Source organism: Nanorana parkeri, unplaced genomic scaffold (genome assembly GCF_000935625.1).
Source record: "Nanorana parkeri isolate BGI_ZX_2015 unplaced genomic scaffold, ASM93562v1 scaffold852, whole genome shotgun sequence".
Taxonomy (NCBI): Eukaryota; Metazoa; Chordata; class Amphibia; order Anura; family Dicroglossidae; genus Nanorana; species Nanorana parkeri.
Genome location: NW_017307120.1, coordinates 600,396 through 621,214, shown reverse-complemented (window position 1 = coordinate 621,214; position 20,819 = coordinate 600,396). Strand labels below are relative to the sequence as shown.

Here is a 20,819-nt window from a genome sequence, read left to right as displayed (position 1 = left end):
TTAGATACTGTTGAGGATCTGTTATTTGCAAACACACCCTGTACTTGCAGTAAATGAGGACACTTCTGAGATCATTAGGAGTTTACTGACAGGTGCATTTGACATGCTTTATGCAGATTTTGCTGGAAATGAACAAAAGCCTGTCAACACAGGCCATTACAGAGCAATTCTAGGCAAATTCTTTAAAGCTGCTATCCAGCCAACAATGCAACCATGCTAAAGCCAGATGTGAACAGGTCCTTCAACTGCTGTGTGCCAAGTGATAATTTGTACTGATAAAATGCCCTGAAAACCACTGCTTGCATGTAGTTATAGTTCAACAAGCTGGTAAATCATTCTGACTGATATCTTCCATTGTGTATGGAAAAATAGGCAAATGGACTATACACACATGGGTATGCAACTAGGGAAGTCGGAAACAGAGAAGGATTTGGGGGTCATTATAGACCGCAGAATGAAGAACAGCTCGCAGTGCCAGGCTGCTGTAAACAAAAGCTAGCAGAGTCCTGTCTTGCATTAAGAAGCAGGGTTGTGGAATTTGTATCGCCCGGGACATGTAGTTCCGGGCGCCGGGCAAGTTGTTTTGTCACTATTTTAGCCCTGCTATGGACAAGTAGCAGGGCTGGGTTTTTTTTCTTAAATGAGCGCCGAGAGCGGGGAGTGTGGAGCGCCGAGAGCAGGGGGTGTGGATGGAGCGGGGACGGAGCGCTGAGAACTGGGGACAGAGCGGAGGGCGTGGAGCGCCGAGAGCGGTGGGGCAGGGACGGAGCGCTGAGAACTGGGGATGGAGCGGAGGGCATTTTTGTATCAGGACAAGTAGATTGTCATGAGGGAAAAGTAGATTCGGCCCCCGCTTTAGTCCTTGGACAAGTAGTTTTTTCTAAAATTCCCACACCCCTGAGAAGGGAATGTATTGCAGGGACAAGTCTATAATTTTGCCTCTTTATAGATCACTGGTTCGGCCACATCTGGAGTATGCGGTCCAGTTTTGGTCACCAATACTCAGAAAGGATGTCCTTGAGCTGGAAAAAGTCCAGAAGAGGGCAACCAAACTCATTAAGGGGTTCGAGGATCTGAACTATGAAACAAAGTTGTTAAAATTAAATATGTTCTCGTTGGAGGTTAGGAGATTAAGGGGGGGGGGGCATGATTTTTATGTATAAACTATTCAAGGGTGACAGCAACCTCAGTAACAAACTTTTTACGGTCAGCTCTGTAACAAAGACCAGAGGGCACAACCTAAAATTGGTGGAAAAAAAATGTCACCACACAGGGCGCAAGGGGTTCTTCACAGTTAGAGCGGTTAAGGTCTGGAACTCGCTGCCACAGGAAGTGATTTCAGCTAAGAGTGTGGAATCATTCAAGAGACTCCTGGACGAGTTCCTGGGAGACCAGAACATTCAGGGGTACAGGTATAGCTAAGAGAAAAATCACACATGGACTCATATACACGCACACATCAGCTCATAAATGCATACACACAATAGGTTGGACTTGAAGGACTTATGTCTTTATTCAACCTCAAATACTATGTAACTATGTAAAGAGTAATAGTTTTTGTACTCGGAATGCTACATCACCACTTGTGTTTCTTGAACAGTCTTTGAACATTTGTTACATCTTCCCAAAACCAGGCCAGAACAACAATTCAGGGTGAGCAAATCAAGCAGGAAGCTATTACCAACCTTTGTTGATACTGTAAGATAAAAGCAGGTTTATCAATGACATCCTACTGAACAGTCAGCACAGGTTACAAGAAAACCACAGGCAGAGGGATAATTATATCAGCTGAGGTTGGAGAATAACCTATTATCGACACAAACAACAGTAACCTACCCAATAAAATACTGTGTACAGAAAAATCTTGTCTTAGTTCAGTGCTATGTAAACAGGCTGTAAAGTTATGTATGCAAATACAATTCAATATACTGCATGACACCCAGTGTACTTTTATGAAAGACTGAATAAGGCTAAATAGGAAACAAAGCAGAGCACTCAGCTGCTGAGCAATTTGCCAAACCACACAGGATCATCTGTCAACAGGGAATGTTGGTTCCTCCCTGGGCAAGCTTTTATTAATCTGTGGAGGACATCACAGACAGTGGACAAGTTCCACTTCTCAACTAGAAGGTGTTCTCCATAAACTTCAGAGGGCTGTTGAAGGTATGATTTCAGGCCTGGTGCACACCTTGGCAGCAGTGTTTTTGAGCATTTGTACGCACAGGTTCAGCGTGTGGTTATTTGTACGTTTGGCAAATTTGTCCGCACATGAAGACGCGCGTTTTGACTGGCAGCTTAAGAAACATTGCTGTCAATGGACAAACGCGTGTACGCAAATGTTCAACATACTTCTGCAGCGCGTTTTCTTGCATTTCGATATAAGTCTATGTGGGAAAACCAAGCTTGAAACTGCCAAAAGAAGCTAATGTACTTTTTTTCTGCTTTTAGCGTTTTCCTACTGGCGCTTTGCTGCTCAGGTGTAAACAGGAGCCATTGAATATCATGGGATTTCTTGTGCCGGGTGTTTAAAAGCGCTTTTCCTACTGCTCAAAAACGCTTCAGTGTAAACCAGGCCTAACAGTTACAGGATGTCCCTAAAAACAGCTTTGGGTATAAACACACCCAGTCAAGTGGTCCATCAATTTCTGCACATACCCAATGGAGACAGGAGCAGGTTGAAGTTTATGTATTACACCCTCTGTTTTCCTTAGGGACTATGGTCATTGAAACTGAAAAAGAGGTATAATCCACAATTGTGAGTTGTCACTGGAACAGGAAGGGAGAGGGGAAGTCTTCAACAACACCACACACACCTGGCATGGGTTTATAAAAAGAAAACATTTTGGCTTTGTCCTCAAAGAAAACAATGGCGATCATACAAAAGTAAGCGAGTTTAAACCACCTTTCCTGCTGATTTCAGATGGCAGAAGACATAAGGCCTATTTATACAGATTGGATGTCTTATCAGTTGATGATCATCCAAATCCATAGCCAGTATTAACAAATATTTTGTACATGGAGAATTACAACGAACCTATGCTTTGCAATAATCTGCACCTCTTCCACCGCAGCTACTTTTCCAAATCTTACTCTGATCCCTCAGACAACTGGAGCAATGCAAAAAAACCCTGTGTAAGTTTATCAGTCTGGTCAGATCTTACAGGGCTAGGGACTCTCCCTTTTGCCTCCACACGGCAGCTATTAGTCATTTAGGCACACAGAGAAGAATTGTGGGAGGAAGAGAAGCCTTCCCCCATAGCCAGAAGTACCAGATATCATATGTCCATACAGTAAGCACACAGGGAGGAAGGCAGGGAGGACAGAAGTCGACAAATAAGCAGTGGGGCTGGCTATTAATTTAACCTGTTACTATGCACTATCACTAAACATGGCATTTGGAAAAAAGTTACATCTCCCTCAAATTTGATGATCAATGGCAACATTCACAAGATCAATTGACTCCCGGAAAAGGATGTGGGTGGTGCTGCACCTCCGTACACATCCTTAACCAGTAAACTCTATGAAATAGTACACCATCCACGCGTTAATGGGATACTCTTATTCTAAAAAAACAGGTGGGCAAACTGTCCATCTCTGGGCAGAGGCCATAGCAAAAATTTTACATTTCTCAAAAGTACAGAAAAAAAAAAAAAAAAAAGGAGGAAATAATTTTTTTTTTTTAATAAGCAATATCAATAGTAAAATGTAATCCAATAAAAACAATGCAGTGATTCATACCAGTCAACCAGATTTTTCCCTTTCATCAGAATTATAATACAGGATTTATATACAATTAATACAATTTCAGTACAGGAGGTAGATCTGATGCAGTAGGTCACAGCATTTTGCTTTAAGACCACAGAGTAAATAAAAGATATACATACACAGACAAATGGACATGCTTGGTAAACATACAGGTGTTTACCCCTCACTTTGGGATAGTGGCCAGAGCCATGCAAAGCATTCCATTATGCCCTCAGTCAGCTGTGCATCCAGAACCACTGGCCAACAAGCCTGGAACACGTGTATTCATTTTCTAATGAATAACTATAATACTAAGATGTATACCGCATTCTTTAATATATTTATGTATTCTCCTCATACAGTTATCAAAAGAAAATTAAAAATGACACTAAACTCAAGTGGTGAATTTCCTTCCTTCTGCAGGGTGGCTGCTTTTGTTCTCCATGGTCCGTGTGTGTTGTAAAGTAACCTCCGCTTCAAGCTCATTCCCAGGATGGACTACAATCTCACTGTTATTTTGTTAAAAATTGTATTGAAATCATATTCCATCACGAGAGTAATCTTGGAGTGGTGGCTACTTTACAACACAGACAGGGACCACGGGGAAAAAATTTAGCCACCCCCCGGAAGGACAGTGTCAGTAAGAATAAAAGTATAATTAAACTCTGTTTTTTTTGCATATATCTACTGCTTGCTAGGTTGGTTGATACACAAATAAGCTAAATTTTTGTTAAGTTAAATGTAGTTTTAAGATTATATTATTATTATACAGGATTTATATAGCGCCAACAGTTTGCGCAGCGGTTTACAATATAAGGAAGACATTACAATTACAATACAATTCAAGACAAGATGGTAAGGAGGACCCTGCCCATGAGGGCTTACAATCTAAAAATGTAACACCTGAGTTTAGTGTCAATTTAAAGAAAAAATTACTCAGTGACTATAATGATTCTTTAGACATTTTCTGAGCCTTTTATTAGTGTGATAAGCTACAGTCATGGGCCAAAAAATTGGCACCCCTGCATTTCTGTCAGATAATGCACCACTTCGCTCAGAAAATTGTTGCAATTATAAAATGTTTAGGCATTCTCATGTTTATTTATTTTGTTTGTATTGGTATGACACAAAAAGTGAAGAAAAAAATAGGGCTGTGGAAATTAAAGATTAATTTCTCGATTAATTGTTAAACTTTTTGATCGATTAAAATTATTTTGATCGCTAATGAAAACACTCACCTCTCCGCCGGCTTCCGTGAGTCCCGTCGGCGATCCGGTGACGTCACGGACATCGAAGTCACCGGACTCCTCCCCCCCTTCCCCAAGTGTCTCCGTCGGCTAACGAAGGGAAGGGGGGAGGAGTCCGGTGGCGTCGATATCCGTGACGTCACCGGACTCCTCACCCCTTCGTTAGCCGACGGAGCCACTTGGGCCGGTGAGTTTGCCCAAGAAACTTTCTGCACGAGCGCCAGCCAAGGCATTGGCCTATACACGCACAGCAATGAACTAATAAAATGAACTAGGATCACACTAATCCAGCACGTTACCTGACGAAGCCAAAATCCTTTTGCGAGAATGTACTGTGGACAGACCAAACAAAATTACAGCTTTTTGATAAAACCCATCATTCTACTGTTTTCAGAAAAAGAAATGAGGCCTTTAACCACTTGCTGACTGGCGTGTTTACACCCCCTTCCTGGCCAGGCCATTTTTCAGTATTCAGCGCTGCGGTACTTTGACTGACGCTTATTCCGTCATGCAACGCTGTACTGAAATTAATTTTATACAATTTTGTTGGGACACAGAGCTTTCTTTTGGTGGTATTTAATCACCACTGGGGTTTTTATTTTTTACTATATAATGAAAATAGTACTGAAAATTTAAAAAAAAAAAAAAAACCCACCATAGCCAAAATTGGTCAGAGGCGACGCTTTAAAAGATTTTACCGCTCATCAGTTTAGGGTCATCAGTGATTGATGACCCTAAAATTATTGCTCTCATTGCGACATTCGCGGCTAAATGTAACACGTGCGGCATCATTGGAGCAATCGTCGTTTTTGCGTGTAGGCGCATTTTTGCGCATCTATGTGGGGGTGAGGGACTTTAAAACATTTTTGTGGTTTTTTGTTTTGCGTGTGTACATTTTTATTTATTTTGTGAGCATTTTATTTTTTACACTTAACTTTATTGTTATCACATGGGGTGCTAAGAAGTACCAGAGGTAAGGGCGCACCCTCACCTGTATCATACAAGCGATCGGGCGTCTTTACAGACGCCGGACCGCTTGTATGTAAACGGCCATCGCTGGCTGTTTAAAATTGAGGCAGTTTCCCGCTCGTGCGCGCCAGGGGGAGCGCGCAAGCGGGCACGAAGGACGCCTAAAGACGCCCTCACGCATCCAGGAGACTCCCGTCCGGTAGTCTTTCCACGATCGGCGGACGGGAGGTGGTTAAAGAAAGAAAATACAATCCCTACAGTCAAAAATGGTGGAGGTTCACTAATGTTTTGGGGTTGCTTTGCTGCTTCAGGCACTGAATGTCTCGACTCTGTGGATGGCATTATGAAATCCAAGTACAACCAATGTAAAGCCCAGTGTCAGAAAGTTGGGTCTCCGTCAGAGGTCATGGGTCTTACACCAGGACAATGACCCCAAAGAACACGTCAAAAAGCACCCAGAAATGGTTACAGACAAAGTGCTGGAGAGTACTGGACAGCAATGCGTCCAGATCTGAATAAACCTCTAGTCCATGGAAAGTCGCACACGTTCCTTGGGCGGCCCGGTACCATTTGATCCACGGACCGGTACCAATCCGCGGCCCGGGGGTTGGGGACCACTGCCATAAAGCACCTGTGGCGAGATCTCAAACAGCAGTTGGGAAAAAAACCCCTTCCAATCTGAGAGACCTGGAGAAGTTAAAGAAAGAAGAGTGGTCCAAAAATCCTTTAGAGAGGTGTAAGAAACTCATTAATGGGTCACAGGAAGCGATAAGATTTCAGTTATTTTTTCCAAGGGCTGCGTTACCAAATATTATATGAGGGTGCTAATAATTTTGTCTAGTTCATTTTTGGAGTTTTGCGTGGAATGCGTCAGGCTTTGCTCTTTTGTCCTGCACTTTTTTGTGTCATACCACTACAAACAAAAGAAATAAACATGAGAATGCCAAACATTTGTAATTGCAACAATTTTCTATGCAAAGTGGTGCATTATCTGACAGAAATGGAGAGGTGCCAATATTTTTGGCCATGACTGTGCTTTTAGAATGGACAGGAAGAGTGAACAACATCTAAAGCCTTGGTTCTCGTGACCCAAAAGTGTTCAGTGGGTCGCCACATGCCTTCCACTTTTCTAGGTGAGAGGCTCCTCTGCCTCCCCCTAGCGCAGCACTGTCAGTTCTCACACCAAGCAGCCATTCAAAATATGCTGCCCGGTGGCGGGTCTCAGTTTGAGGTGGGGTGGGCTGGGGATATGGCCACAAGGGAGCTTCATCCATACCTGCATTGCTTACAGCTCCCTCGCGTGCCCTGTAGAGGTGCCTGGACCGGAGTGACATCACATTCTGGATCCTGGCACCACTACAGCGCACGCAAGGGAGACTGGGTGGATCTTATAAAAAACATTTTTGGAATGTGAATGTTTGTGTGTGTCAGAATGACTGTGAGAGTGTGAAATTATGTCTGTGGTTGTGTGTGTCTGTTGGTGTTTTTGAGGGACCGTTCAAACTAGTACAGTACGTAAATCACACAGTCCTGTGCGATTAACGCACTTTGCCATGCATTCACACCCATCGCGCATATTGGTGTGGAAGGAGTGTTGCATTGTCATTAATTTGAATGGCACCCCAAACGCACCTCACACCCACAGTTCGATCGCCCGCACCAGAAGGCATGGTACCACAATGCCGTGCCTTCCAGTGCGGTACGACTTGGGTCACGACTTAATGTCCAAGGACAAAATGTGGGTCCTGAGGTTACACAGGTTGAGAACCATTGATCTAAAGTAAAGAGTGTCTTCATACAGCCATGTTACTTTTTTTTCAGCACTAACAAAATATGTAAACAGACCTTTTCCAAGGACCTCACAACTTCTCAGATTGAAGTGAAGTACTTTTATAGCAGTTCTTGTAAACAGAGCTGTACAAACAAGTCCTTCTTCCTTCAACTTCCAGTATGATAAAACCTCCTCAGGAGGAGCTCTAAACCACCAATGAGCAATTATCCCTTGTAAACAGAACCCCCTCTCCTCATGTGTTAGCAACCAGCCCAGAAAAAAAAAAGGGTACAGAAAGGCCCGAAATAAGCAACCTGATCCTCCATGGTTAACAGCTTATTAGCATTTGCACTGAATACTTGCTCATTCGCATTTTGCAACTGCTGCATTTTAGGAGCACCAAAATGCACAGGCAAGAGGAGATATACATTGTTTTTAAAGGACCTATGCATACTAAAGTGTTGCAATGTAGCATGTTGGAATAAGTCCTTAAGCTGGGTATACAAGATGCATTTTCTTTGTTCAACACACCTGCTCAAACATAAATGCATACACACAATAGGTTGGACTTGAGGGACTTATGTCTTTATTCAACCTCAAATACTATGTAACTATGTAACCTGCAGCCAGAAAAAAAAAATTCCTCCATCAACACTTTAGGTTATAGACTGGAATTTTTTAAACAAATCTTTGTACAAAAAAAATCTCGTCAGATTGCTTGATAATGCCATTTGACACTTGATGACTGTCGTCTGAAATTTTGTTGAGATTTTTATTTTGATTTAACATTTGATTTTGGAATTAATGGAGGTTCCTGAACTAAAACTAAAAATTGCATTCAATCGAGAACAATTTCCCAACACGCTCCAACTTTTTTTTTATCCCTGTAGACGAAAATGATCATCGATTTTGACCCCATCAACTAATAAAGAGTCTAACAAATGTTCCAAAATCTATTTCGTCCTACAAAAAATTCTAACCATGTAAACCCTACTTAACAAGCGCGGATGGAAGAATCCCCGCTGTTTTCATTGTATTCCGACAGCAGCCACCAGCCACTGTCAGGATATCTCAACTTTGCTTGCAGCTGATTGGTTGTGGTTAATAACGGGATATTAACCTTTACTACTTGTCCTGGTGACCATTGGGGGGGGTCAGATATTTATTTAGTTGTCACCAGAACATTAATAGATAGGAAATATTTCAATGGGGACACTAGTTCTGGTGACCCTGCTGACCACCAGGAAATTTCCTCTCAGTTCCTGTTGTGGCTATCAGATAGGAATAGAAAAAAAAAGGTCCCCATTGGGACACTGGTTGCAAAAAAAAAAAAAAGTCAACAGTGGTTATAAGTGTCACGTGTTCTCAGACATTTGTGGTTACTTCTCAGACATTCTAGGGGAGGACCAGGGCTGCAAGGATCGCAGGAAGAATTTGTTTACATTCATGCCTACGTAGCAAGCTGTAGTGACATTGAAAGCCCAGAAGCTGATCTTTTCAGCTCCTGGGCTGTCAGACAGCTGGCAGGGGCAAACAGGAGCCTCTGAGACTTGTCTCTGTTTTTAAAACTGTGCTGGGATGAATAGCAGCTATACCACCTCTGTTTCAAAATGGTGGCTGGAACTCTAGTGGTTAAAGAATATCAGTGTTTTTTGGGGGGATTTTATGGATGTGATCATAAGATCATACCATACATGCATTTGAGGCATGTTATTTACCTGTAAAAGCTTAGGCAATGCCATCTTGGCTGTAATGTCACCATGCCCAGCAGACTCGGAGCTATGACTCTTAGAGATTGCCAGGGGTTTCTTGAGCATTGGTGGATTGAGCTCCTGTCTACAATGATCTCCAAAATGGGTTATTTTCCCACTAACATTAAATGTAATGGGTCACATTTACACTCTAGGGGGAAAAAAAAAAAAATATTTTGTAAAAAAGGTGATTCTTTTTTCATAGACTACCAATGTAAGGGGACAATACATTTTCTTCAAGCTGTGTCTTTTTTTTTTAAATATTATCAGTTGCTTCATTTCAGCATTATTATTGTCCTATTAATCAAGGGAAGGGCGTTAAGGACACTAGGTATGCAATATTCGTTATGTATTTAAAACCTTCTACAACTTAATGCTCACTCTAAAACGTGCCATTAACTGTAGGTAATTTTTGCATGCATTATTTCAAGGGTTCCTCCAGGATAAAAAGATTGCTCTATAGTATTCCACTTTGCTCTTTGCCCAGCAGCTACACTCCACGGTTATTTACGGAGGTGAGGAGGGGGGTCATCAATGTTGGGCCAGTGCAGAGCATGGAAACATTCCCATAAGAAAAAGGAGGGGGCTGTGCTAGGAAATTGACTCTACTGGGGCAGTTCTTTTCTATCACATGCAAAAAGGCACAACAAGTATATAAAAAAAAAAATATGCACTATGGAAAACAAAAAAACACTACAAATATTTAAAATAGGGGTGGACAAATTGATTTAATAAAAGCCAGTCGGTCCAAAATAAAATACTTGATATTTTAGTACTTTTACCTTTTTTTTTGAGTTGGTGACAGGGTCTCTTTAAAGCTCAAGTGTAGCTTTACAGCAAACTACTGTTATAGCCTCCTTGAGGACCCCAATTAGCACTTTATTTTTTTTTTATCATAGTATTAAACATACCTTTTGCCAAGATGTTTTAATAGCATGGTTTTTCCCTGTACACATTTCCATAAGCACTTGGAGCAATGTGGATGAGAACAGGGAAGGGTAAAGATGAAGCTGCTTCAATTCATGAAGTAAATCACGTAAAACAGTGGTGGGTTCCAGCAACATAGAAGAGGGATAGATGTTCTCTCATTCTGAAGAGGGACATCTACTCACCTATAGCCAACTTTAGGTAACACGCCCCCCCACGCCATAGAACACTATGCTAGAGTTAGAAGAGCCATTGAATATTAATATCAATTACCTTTGAAATCCATCAGATGCTACTGGCCTTGAGCAGTGGCGTAACCAGAGTTCTGGGCGCCCGGGGCAGAATTTTTTTTCGCCCCCCCACACAACCACTGGAACTGTACCCTGCACCTCCCCCCCACACACATTTTATTTTTTTAGAAACTTTCATTTTTTTTGGCCTTGAGACAACAAAACTTACTACCAGTCTGCTACATGCAAAACCAAGGATCTTGAAAGTACATCATGACCTGATCAAAGAGATACATGGCTGTTTTATGCAAATTATCCAGCCATGCAAGTTTAATATAATCTTAATATTTAAGCCACATATAGTAGAATACTTTACCAAGTGAACAAAGCAGAAGAATTACACACTATACTGGTAACTGTCACTTGGGCAAGAATACCACAGCTAAAATCATTTAGCACGCGTTATGTAGTGTCAGGGCCGTCTTTGACGCAGGGCAAAAGGGGCAGTCGCCTTCGCTGTGAGGAGGGAGCCGCAGAACAAGGAGGCACTGAAGACAGCCCTGCAGGCACATCATGGGACCTCGGACGGCAGTGAGGACCCAGCAAACAGAAATCACATAGGAAACAGATGAAGATAGGGTTGCACCAATATATCAGTCGCCAAAAGATATCGGCCGGAAATGGCACTTTTGGCTAAATGCCAAAAGTAAAATTGTTCTGCTGATACAGCAGCGCATCCCTGCTTTCTTTCCTCCCCGCTGGGCGCTGCTCTGTGTCCCAGCAGGGAGGAGAAAAAGGGACAGCCGGCCGAGCGCTGCGGGCAACAGTATGCTGCTGTTAGGGCTGGGGGGGGGCCAAGAAATTGTTTGCCCAGGGTCCAATCAGTATTAAAGACGGCCCTGTTTAGTGTTAACGTCATTTCTTATCAGTGAACATAATATGTTTTGCAGAACGCAAGCACAGAAATTGAGCAACAGGAAGCACCTCTGCTCTTACAGAGCTAGCCCTTACTGCATTCAAAGTAACAGATTTCCATTTACATATACCTAGCTTACAGCACTTTAGAACAGGGCTGGACAAGTCCCAGGAGCCAGGTAGCCAATTGCTCTTTAAAAATTACAACTGGTGCCTTAGGTTTTCTTTAGTTGTCAATGGAGCCGACTCCTGAATTTGATATTGATTTGTCCACTCCTGACTTAAAACATGACAAAGACAGGGTGCCTAATGCTGGCCACTCTATAGGCATTTTAGTTTTGATCAGGCCCACATGCTGAATGAGAAAAAAATGCTCAATTCCTCATTCACGCTGAGCATTCATGGGGGAATTGTTCTCCGATGGCTTTTGTATTCTGACAGCCAGAGCCTGCAGCTGTAAGTATGCCTGAACAATGACTGCAAGCGACTAGGAGACAGGACGCAAGTTGTCAACCAAACAGTGACTACATCTAGGTAACTGCAGCAATGGGAGTGCTGGTAGGGTCACACACAGCTCTAAATTTCAGCAGAGTAGTGTATGCAGGGGATGGACCAGCAGGCTAATTACAAGTAATCTGGGCGGCTGTAAGGTCACCCAGATCACTTGTACAAAAACGAGCACCGGCTACCCCACTGTACATTAAAAAAAAAAAAAAAAAACACCCACCCAGGGCACGGAACTGCATGTCCCAGGCGTCGGCCATTAGAAATGCTACACCTCTGGTATGGCCGGGTTCAGTCACAAGCCGATATTGGTAACCTTGTACTGCAAAGTCCCGATCATTCTAATCTTACCCTCGCTTACATGTATGCCTCAGGCCACATGTGTCTTAAACAACTCTCATAACAGAAATATTGGTGCTGCCATTGGAGGCCTGGAGCTCCTGTCTCTATGATTGCAATGCTCGCATAGATCCGCCCACCTAGGCATTGCAATCATAGAGACAGGAGCTCCATTGGACACAATCCATGTGCAATTGCCTTATTTTAATTGTAAGTGCATTTTAAATACATTTATTCTGACATACTACACTATGGTAAGCCTTTTTTTCTCTCTCTCTATGCTAATTGTTCATCTGAAATATGGTGAGCAATAGGAGTCGGTGAGTGCGGCCAGATCTTATCTTTGAGCACGGTGGAGACTGGAGAGCACTGATTCACCAATTGTTTTTGCATTCACTGACGTGGTGTTGATTATAAAAGTTGGAAGATATATCCTCACATATTTCAAGGACTTTATTGTATCCAGAAGTAATGGACTTCACATGTGGTTATGTTGATTAATGAGGAAGTTGTACATCACTTGTGAGATTTAACACAGGATTTTCTATATGTACACATTTTATGAGATGTAATAGCACGTTTTTTTTCCCCATGTTTATGGTTTATAGCGTCTAGACCATTAGACCTAGAGCTTTTTCTTACCATCATCAGCACAGGCATTGTGCAACACAGGTGTTGTGAATAACACAAAATTGTTTATCACTTTGTGACAATTTCACATTTCTTACTATTTTTTTCACATTTTAGGAATATAATTTGAGTTTGAAGCACAGTGCTATTTTATTTATTTTTTCCTATATTGGGTGTACTCACCTATTAAGCACAGCTGCTCTTAGAGTGTTATTTGATTCCTAGCGCAGTTTTTTTCTATCTACCATTACGTGAAACTAAAAATACCTCTGGGGGTCATGTCTTTAGCTGTCAGTCTTCCAATGTCCAATAGGATTTGTAGGAACACAGCAAGCCTCCTAAAAATACATATATACAAGGAAAGCTTTATGACATATTAAAAAGGGGCAAACTGTCAGGATAATCCCATGAAACCCCCATATCACAACCCATTCTTTGACAACCTGCATGCCTAAAACACGCACAATGTTGTGGGCCAGAGGCACAGATAAACCTCTAATGCACTAGAACACAATCAGAACCAGGGACCCTCATCTATTGTATAGTATTTAGTAGCCCAAGTCAGAACTTTGGTAGCCAATTTCCCATTTAATCCTGACTGGCACAGGCTCACAGCAGATATCAGCTAAATAAAAAGAGATGTGAAAAAAACAAATTCTATTTTGTAAGTATATAATGTGAATACAAAGCCAGTAAAGGACAGTTTTTCTCTGATATTGTGACCTCATGAAACAAGACATTTACACGTTCTGCACCCCCTCTGGGTAGGACCCAGCTCATCAACCACTTGCAAAAAGAGGATTAAATATGATTTCTGTAGATTTGATGACAGCTTCCAGTGCAATCATTTTGTTTTCACAATGACATTCAAAAAGAAAAAAAGCCTATTATACAGCAATGATTCCATGTTAGCCTTTTAACAACAATGCTCCTGGCAACCAGCAGGGAGATCAAAGCAAACAGTCCTGTTCTTCTTGAGTAGTCAGATGGGATGCATGTGACTGTTGATTAAATAATTAACACATACATTAACACTTCAAAATAAAGGTTTATCGTAAATATGCAAAATAAACCAAACAGCAGATTTAAACAGAAAAACATTTTAATAGCCAATAGGTAATTTTACCTTTCTGTACACAATTAGGAGAATGCCACAGCACCTATAAGATTAGCTCAGGAGAGGACTGAAGGGAACATATTCAATACAAACTAGTAGTCCATTACTGGAGCCATTTTTTAAAAATGTATTTTATTGTTTATCCGATTAATCGAACTTAATAATCGGCTAACTAATCGATTTTGAAAATAATCGTTAGCTGCAGCTCTAGTTTTGTGTACATTTTTTTTTTTTTTTATAAAGCTCAAGGCACCAAAACAAAATGTTAAATATGTTTTCAGTTTTATTAAATATAAAAAAGTTCCATATTTTAGATTTGTTTTTCAGACGGATCGCTAGGTTCTTTTTCACTTTTACCTGTCTCTCATCTGCTACTGGGGTAATGCATATTGAAACCCAAAAACAAAAATATCTATTCTATTGCAGTTTAGAAGTCCTTTTAGAAAGGTGGTGGCATTAGATTCTTTTATAGACATTTTCCCTTTATTTTCACTTGATAATCCTAAGAATATAATTTCCTGTCCCTCTGTGACTAGGCTCTCTTCTCCACTGTGTCTATTGAGGGAGCATGATTGCAACCCAGGCTGGACTTCAAACATCGTTGTTCATTTCCTTTACATGGGAGTGATACTGAAGGGACGAGGACAATGCATTTCTGGCAAGATCAACAATTTGTATGCACTTGCTGAAAATCTACATAACCTGAGAATATAAAAACTAAAGCACCCACCACATCAAAGGACTGGTAAGCTGCAATATATAATTTTGCGCCACTGCACTTGACATAGTTACATAGTTAGCAAGGTTGAAAAAATACACAAGTCCATCAAGTTCAACCTATAAACCTATAGAAGAAGAGGATAAAAAAAAAAGAAAAAGCCTAAACAGAACGCCACAATTACCCCCTTCTGATCCAGAGGAAGGCAAAAAAAACCCTATAAAAGCATGGTTCAATTTGCTCCAACAGGGGGAAAAAATTCCTTCCTGATCCCATAAGGCAATCGGATATTCCTTGGATCAACAATCTCTGGTGCGTAATATACTTAGAACTGAATTTCCAGTAATATTCTGTGCATTTAGGATTGCCTCCAGATTGCTTTTTTTAACTTAACTGAGCTAGAACTAGCTCCTAGGGGTGTCTATTCCACAATTTCACAGCTCTAACTGTGGAGAATCCTTTCTGTATACAAAGGTTAAACCTCTTTTCCTCCAGATGCAAAGCATGCCCCCTTGTCCTTTGCAGTGACCTTAAAGTGAATAACTGGCACCAAGCTCACTATATGGACTGTTTATGTGATAGTGATACATGGTGATCATGCCCCCCCCTAAATCACCTCTTCTTCAGAGAACAAATTAGTGCAGCTAATCTTTTCTTAAGGTGCCCATCTTTGCACAGGGGCAGGATTATGTGTGTGTCTCTCTCTCTCTGGAGTCTGGACCCCTTTAAATACAAGAAAGTATTTTCCTTACTTTAGAAACTGCGGCTTGACATTGCATGCTATTATTAAATCTCTGGTCTACCAGAACACCTAGATCTTTCTCAGTCATTGACTCCCCCAAACAGTGCCCCAATATGCGTTACCACAATACAATGCGACACGGTTGCCCAAAAATATATTTTTATATATAACAGTGCATGCATTTTTTTGTAACCACACCACGATGCATATTATTGTGGAACTAGGCGTTGCAGCACTGTCGAGTGTATTACGGTCCGGAAATGTGTTTGGGGTGTGATTCAAATAAACAGCAATGCACCTCCCACAATGTTAAGCATGGTAGGTGGAACCATGTAATTAGCATAACGTTATGGTGTGAATGGGCCCTAAAAAATAAATGCATTTAGATTACCAAAAACAAAAAAAGTTTTCTTCAACACCAAAAGGCACGTCGAAACAGGAGGAAACTCTGTCAGGAACAGGTCTGACAGGCCCAAAATCACAACAGAACCAAGACTGCAAATGCATTTGGTCCAGGGTGCCAAGTAACTGACTCTGGGTACAGCAAAAGAGCCACAGATCAGTATGTTTTCTCTTATCTTTGACCGTTGGGTGTCACACATTGAGGAACCATTCTTTCTCCTACTCAATGGCATACAAAGCCATGTACAATGTATCTGAAGATTCCGAATTTTGATTCATTGGTCCATAACACTTTCCTACACATGTTCATGTGCATTGCTTCCTGCCAAAGGCAAGCCTCTAGTTTGCCACTTATCAATGGCTTTCTCACTCCCACTCGATCTGTCAAACCTGCAGCTCAAAGTCTTCTCTACATAGTTGAAAGTAAGACTTGCGTTCTATGACCATTGTTAAGCTGTTGTCCTGTGCATCATGCAAGCTGTTGACTCTCAAACTTGTCTTCTGGTTCTTTTGTGGCTGTGAGTCTCCCAGACCAGTCCCGACATGCCTTTTGGTGGTGAAGGAAACTTTATTTTTGGTAACCTAAATGCATTTTTTTTTAGGACTCATTCACACCATAGCCTTGCATTAATAGTGCGGTTATGTGCTATTAACACACGCTACCGTGCGTTACAGTGCAGGTGGTGTGTTGCTATTCATTTGAATGGCACCCCAAGCACACTTCCAATTGCACCGCAACAGACGATATCGCAATACCATGCATTGCAGTGCAGCTAAAAAAGTAGTGAAGTCACCAGAGCAAATAAAGTAAGTTTGCACACAATTGACACATCCTTTTTTGCCTGCCTTGCTCAGAGGTGCCAAATGGAGTGTCAAAGAGAGAATATAAAATCAAACAGCTTCTGAAAAATAATGATTTGTGACAACAATGTTAAAGATGCACCTTATACTGTTCATTGGAATACAGAGATAATATATAACTAGAAAACCAATTTATAACCTTTCAAAAATTTAAATAAAAAGTGCCCCGATACCTTTATTCTGCCCACACAGCTCTCCCCATAGCAGTAATAGTCCCTTTTTCAGACCTCAAATTAGCAAATGATCAGCAGAACTAAAAACCACAGCCTGTACTGGCCAGTTCTGTGCTTCAGTGAGCTGCGCAGTACTGCACATGCACATCTTTTCTCCATTGGAAAGAATTGAGAATCTGTCATCTTGCATGTTTCCAGATAAATGGCTTCTCCACTAGGGCCTATTGAGAAGAATTCCACATACGTAGTACCATGCAGACTGCCGATACAGGACAGGAGTGCTACCCAGCCAGCATAGCTCTTATGCCAGGGCCCTCTTCCATATAAATTCTGTAATGTTGGCTATTACTTGAATGTGTACACAGCTGGGGTTAACAGTTAAAAGTATAGTTATTTTTTTTAAAGTAAACCTGTACTTTATGAGTTGGCGTTTAACCAACTCATGACAAAACTTGGAAGCAGGCACCTGGAGATTCTTGTGTTTAAGGTGTATGTAAAGACCTGGCTTTTTTTTGCATCCCACTGATCATCCACCGTATTTGTCCTGGTGACCACTGTCACTGAAACAGAAGGTGAGCAGAAATCCAACATTTTAAAGTTGTCATGAGAGCAAGGGGAAATCTTACAATGGAGACAAATTATAAGAATTGCTCTCCCTTTGGGGAGATTTCCTCTCACTTCCCGTTGCAATCAAAAACTAAAATAAAATTTTGGTTGTTAATACACTGCTTCCCCACTGCCATATACTCATGAAATCTTATGTGACTATGGACTTTCTAAAACTACCCAGGTCTAAACAGGCTCAAATACATATATGCCTAGCAACTGGTCTCTCAAGCACCAAATATCACATTTTGGAGCCAGGGGTGTTCTGCCACACCTACATTTAACAGGCTTTCCACTGGGGATCTGGCAGAAGAGCATGTCAAAAGGTGCTTGCTACCAAGCCTGGGCATTAGTTGGGTATATCTGTAATAGGTACAGGTTTACAAGTATCTGATGTCTACAATACACCAACATTTGAAGTTGTATATTTTACATTTCTGTACACATAGGATAATGTAAAAGCAGTGAACATGTACAGTTCATGAGATGTAAACTTAGTAGGCGACTGATCATAGTGCACAGGACACAGTTGAGCAAGCTTTGCATTCCACAGATGGAGGTGTGAATGCCTCCTGGACATAGCTCACAACTGTCCTCTTCCTGGATAGACAGTCCCAAGTTTGGACCAAACCAATGCCTTTCTTCCAATACTTTGTTAGGTTTGATATATAGGTGTACGAATACATGTACAGTTCAAATACTAGAATTGTTTCAAGTCAATCCTGCAAATGGTCCCTTTTTTTCTCATAAAATGGTCACGCTGCCTACAGCAGCTGATCAGATTTAATTTTTTAGGTGTTAAGTGAATAGGTGAATGAACCTACCACAGTCCACCTCACATATTTATGATTGCATTGTTCCTAATAACTGTACAAAATGAAAGTGTACAGAACATGTAGTGTAAAAGGAAAGTTATTATATGCTTACAAAAAAGTAATACACGGGTCAGACTGCCACCACCATGAAATGTTGCTGTCCTCAACCAGGGCCCATGTGTCTTTTTCCAGTGTTGGGGCTGGCTGGATGAAGACTGGTGACCTGAATATACCAATGGTAGAAATAGACTTGATTCCAGTATATGTAACACATGTTTTAGAAACATGTTGCAGCACCATTTTCAATAATGAAAGTGAAAAAATAACCACAATTCTACAATTTGCTCTATGCAACTGGCAATAATATACTTTCCCTACCATAAATCTTCATGGCAGTTTGTTATGACAGTTTCTATATGGCTATAATGAGTTTCTATAAGGCTCTAAAGCCACAACAATGTGTAAAGTCACAAGGAAGAAAATTACTATTACACTGCAAAGTCTACACAAATTTCATATTCCAAGGTCTCAAGAAAATGGTTGTTTTAAGAAAAGATAATCACATTCACCAAAATTACAGCTTTTTAGAAATGTAGCCCATTGCAGACAGTGTAAAAGGAGGAATGGAATACTTTTCACTATCTAATGGTTGACACTTTTCCCCATCTCCTGCCAAGATTGTTTTTTTTAGGAAAATAGAAATATCAATTTGATAACACTTGACAATAGTTAAACATAGCATTTAGGCATATGAGACACAAAGCATCATGGATATAGGGGGGGCGCGGACACCTTTTCCTAGAGGCACAAGCCTACCATACCCTAAATTATTCTCATGTACACAGCAGTTCAAAAGGAACAAGCTGCAAAAGGTCATTTTCATTTCTAAATTACACTGAAAGCTAACAGGAAAATGAAAGGCTTAGCTGGGAAACAATATTTTGACTTATGAAGCAGGCAAAAGATCCGATTCTTCCTTTATCTGCCCTCATCCTACTAAAACTTTTGATAGAGGCATCTGAAATTAACAACACCCATGTGCAGGTTGCCCAGTAGAAATCAAACAGCTGACCTTAGGGGCACATACAAAACACGTATTAAATTAGTGCCCCTTTCGGTACAGGATTTATCCTGCTCTTAACTGGATTATAATCAAAATGATGTCAAGCTGAGATATATACACCCACGCGTGAATACAATGCAACCAGACAGAGGGAATTCATAGTCACATAATAACAAAACGTCATTCTTACTACATAAATGTGTCCCAAAACAAATGTCCTCTGTGATTTTAGGTTTAAATGGAATCCAGCAGCCTATTCCTAGACTGCAGATTGATAGGCCTTACATTTGGTCACCAGGACAACCAGTTTCCCCCTTCTATCTGTGGTATACAGTTGCACTCATTTCCAACCCAACAAGGATGGACACAAACCTGAATCCAAGCAGCTTGGGGGAGGGAGCAAAACACCTCTAGTCAATCAGCCTGAGAACCAATTTTCTCTTCCTGTCATTATGTGATGAAGATACATGATTCCGTAACACGGATCTGCACTTACTATATTTTTCTCGGAAGCCATGACATCTGGTCTCTATCGCTATCATACACAACACAAGATTTTAAAGGCTGTCTTAGGCTGGACTGAAAGTAGCAGAAGGATGGTTGAAGCAGTCATTATAACATTTACATATACTGTTTATAAATAAGTGTTACGTACACAAACACACAACAGATCAGTATTCCTATAGGGATGGCATGCCAAGGCTATACAATGTTTTGGGGGGGGGAGGGGGTCACCAAGCAATTGATTGACTCTGGGCACTGTGTGTACACAAACATGACACTGTTGACATATAACCCCAGCCAGTAAATCACAACATCAAGTCCTTCAAGTTATCATGTTAGAAACAAATTGTAATTCTATCAGAAGTGGGACAAAATCAAAATGCATTAAACAATAATGATGCATATCAATGTGTCTGCTCCTATAAATCTCACACACAGCATACAAATCGGTCATATATACATAAGGTATGACGAGGGTAGAGTCATTTTAATGCCACAAATTATTCATGCTTGGACCAACAGCAGATGCAGCACACACGGCAGTGTGAATAACACTGTTGATTATGTAATGTTTAGCCAGCGCACAGAATTTTGCTCTTACTCACAATATAACCCAGCACAGTTCACATTATGAGACTTTCAGTAATGTAGTAAAATCTATATTTTCTGTCCAGCAGAGAACAAAGGGGGTGGGCTCTGCATTTTTTTTCCCAGGCCTTTACCCCACCCTTTGAATACAGAACAGAATGAAGGATGTATTACACTGAAAATAAGGGGGGGGGGGGGGGATA

The 20,819-nt window shown here is 41.1% G+C and overlaps 1 protein-coding gene across 1 annotated transcript in view; it reads right to left on the bottom strand.

The window, feature by feature from the left end:
* LOC108794455 (casein kinase I) overlaps positions 1 to 20,819 on the bottom strand; it is a 69,285-nt gene that overhangs the window by 47,578 nt on the left and 888 nt on the right. The gene's annotated exons all lie outside the window — the stretch shown is intronic.